This window comes from Pteropus vampyrus, unplaced genomic scaffold (assembly GCF_000151845.1).
Source record: "Pteropus vampyrus isolate Shadow unplaced genomic scaffold, Pvam_2.0 Scaffold1000006003, whole genome shotgun sequence".
NCBI lineage: Eukaryota > Metazoa > Chordata > Mammalia > Chiroptera > Pteropodidae > Pteropus > Pteropus vampyrus.
In genome coordinates this window covers 4,808-7,954 of record NW_011920405.1, presented here as the reverse complement: position 1 = coordinate 7,954, position 3,147 = coordinate 4,808, and the positions used below count along the sequence as shown (strand labels likewise).

General features: G+C 52.5%; 1 long non-coding RNA gene across 1 annotated transcript; it reads left to right on the top strand.

Moving 5' to 3' along the window:
* The first annotated feature begins 66 nt into the window (after positions 1-66).
* Positions 67-1,648, top strand: LOC111735729. The gene is made up of 2 exons (XR_002778941.1): positions 67-624; positions 735-1,648. It is a non-coding gene; the product is annotated as an uncharacterized LOC111735729 (long non-coding RNA).
* Positions 1,649-3,147: the final 1,499 nt, after the last annotated feature.

Here is a 3,147-nt window from a genome sequence, read left to right as displayed (position 1 = left end):
TCATATATGTATATACATATATATATGGTAGCTCTAGGGATTAAGCACTCAGCTTCTACATCCATTTTGAGCCCAAAGTGCAGACTTTTGAGAAATTGCTCACTTGCGGCAAATACCCAGGCTTATCAGGCCGTGGGCTTTGTGGGCAATGTTCAGTCCTCTGCGGGTAGGTGGGTACGGGCGTTTGACAAGCACTCTGGGTTCCATGGAGCTCCTTGGGGTGGCTCCATGTCCTGAGCGTCTTTCGTCAGCTCTGGAGGAGGTTGGGCAGCGCAAAGCCTCAGAAGCCGCTGTCCCCACCATCCTGACTTTTTTCTTGGGGTCAGGTGCAGAGTATTTCAAGACCATTGTTGGGAAAGCGAGCGGGGGTGTGGGGCGGCAGCAGAAGACGCTGCTTAAGAGCACCTGCTCTGGTCTTCAATTGCCCCGTGTTCAAACCCGGCTCCTCCCCCCACCACGTGTGCCCAATTGCCTCATTCTCACAGGCGGTTGCAGGAGGAGCCTGGTTTGAACACGCAGCAGTTTCTACCCTGCCTCTTACTACCTCAGCTTCTCAGTTACCTGTGGATGGTCCTAACGATATTCACCTCCGAGGGTTTCAGTGTATATACAAAGTCATTTCATGTAAGTGTCAGCCCTTATTTTTTCCCAGGTCCTTAGGTTCCAAAGTTGCAGTGGGATTTAGGGGGCAGGGACAGAGGGAGGGGGCCTGAGCCCTTTCATGCGTCCCGCAGCCGCAGCAGTTCACCCCCGTGGAACGCGACGGCCCTGAGAGATGCCTGGCCAATGCTGGGGGCTGGGGACCGCTCTAAGTTGAGCCCGGGACTCCACATCTCTCCCTCGCCTGCCCCGTAGTCCGCCGGGGTGGTCCGAGGGCAGCAAATAGGCCCCGGAGCTGCGCGCAGCTTCAGGCCCCTCACGGCCCTCCACGCCCATGCCCGGTGTCACAGAACACAGCGCTGGCCACCAGGCGCTGACGTGGCCGAAACAGACACAGCCGTCTGCAGGCCTTTGCAGGAATCCATGAGCCGACTGGACACGCGGTCGTGACCTTGGAGAGGGAGCATTGTCCCTCTGTGCCCTCCCCACCTTCAGATGTGGCTGGGGGTGAGGTTGATGCTCCTGGGATCTCAGGCCTGTGAGGCCCCAGCCCCTCCTGCTCCCCCAGGCATCGCATGCTGGGAGGGGCTGTGAGTTTTGTAAAGAAACATATTTGCCATTGGGGTCCCTCAGCTTCTGACTGCAGAGCAGGGGTGGAGCGGGGAGATGTGAGAACTGAGAAGGAGGGGCTGGCGTTGGCACCCGTGTGCATTTCTGGGCATGTCTGTGATTGGGGGACAGGTTGGGGTTCAGGCTTAAGGAAAACTCCAATACTCTAAAGCAGCGTGACGGGGGAACTGTGGGGTGGTAGTGAACAGCCTGTGGGGTCGGCGTAGAGATTCTGCACAGGAAGTCTCTGGCGGTATGGTGGACAGGTGTTTCTCAGAGCATGGTCCGCTGCCTGGGGGGACCCTGAGGCTGCTGTCAGACATCAGGGCTGGCCGGGTGCCGACTCCTGTATAGCGACCTGAGACCTCTGGGTTCTGAGATGGGGTGTCTGGGGTCTTGGTTCAAAGCCGGGGTCTCTGGGTACTGAGCAGCAGCTAGGCCAGAATACGGGGAGGCGGGGGCACAGCCGGGTTCTCAGGCCTCTTGGATGAGAAGGGACCAGGTCGCATTGTGGCTCTGGAAGCCCCTGTGTCCACACTCTGATTCTGTCACTTATTAGGCGTGTGATCTCCTCTCTGAGACTTAGTTGACTTATTTTTGAATGAATGAGCATCCACGGACCCCCACGACCATCCCAGGAAGAAATGTGACCGCGGATAGGTGACTGCTCTAGTCCAAAAGTTTCTATTCAAACTGAGAAAGCGGGAAGGAACAGAGTCCTAGGAAAGGAGTCCCGGGGCTTCTTGGATGAGCTGCAACACTGTCTCATTGTAGCTCTGGTACCCCCTGTGTCCACCCTCCGGGAAGGCGGATGTGCATCGAACGGCCTGCCGTCCCTAAAGACCTGAGGGCAACCAACATTTTTTCCTAAAAATCCACGATATATATATGTGAATATATATTCATATATATGCATATATATATATATATATATATATATATATATATATATATATATATATACACATATATATATATATATATATATGCATATATATATGCATATATATATATATGGTAGCTCTGGCATTAAGCACTCAGTTCACGTCCATTTAGAGCCCAAAGTGCAGACTTTGAGAAATTGCTCACTTGCGACAAATACACAGGCTTGTCAGGCCCTTGGGGTTTGTGGGCCATGTTCAGTACTCTGCAGGTAGTGGGTACATACATTTGATGAGCTCTCAAGGTCCCATTGAGCTCCCTGGGATAGAAAATGGGTCTAATTCCTCTCTGTATCCTTCTGCCGACTTCAAGACCACCCACAGGCAGTGTGCCCAGTGATTCTTTGGGTCGCCATTCCATCGTCCTATGTGCCCATCCATCCTTCTCGAGGAGGAACCCAAAATGACATCGTTCGCCAGTAGAAAGAGGACAGTTTGGCAAACGTCAGACACCTGTTGGGCTGTATGTGACTCTGTGATCACGTGTATGAGAGTCAGTTTTCTGAATTTTGAATGAGTGTACATGAACCATGACGAGCAACTCAGGCACAAAGGTGAAGGAGAGGGAAGTCTCTGATCCAGTCCAGAGGTCTGATGTCTAATCGAAAAAGCAGGAAGGAAGAGAGGCCCCAGGACGGAGCCCCGGTGCCTCTTGGTTGAGCTGGGACACTGTCTCATTGTGGCTCTGGGACCCCCTGTGTCCACAATCCGGGAAGGCGGATGTGCTTGCAACGGCCTGCCTTCCCTAAACACCTGAGGGCAACACAGCCTTTTTTCCTAAAAGTCCACCATATATATGTGCATATATATTCATATATATGCATATATATATATATATGGTAGTTCTGGCATTAAGCACTCAGTTCACGTCCATGTTGATCCCAAAGTACAGACTTTTGAGAAATTGCTCACTTGCGGCAAATACACAGGCTAGTCAGGCCCTGGCGCTTTATGGGCAATGTTCAGTCCTCTGCGGGTAGTGGGTACATACTTTTGA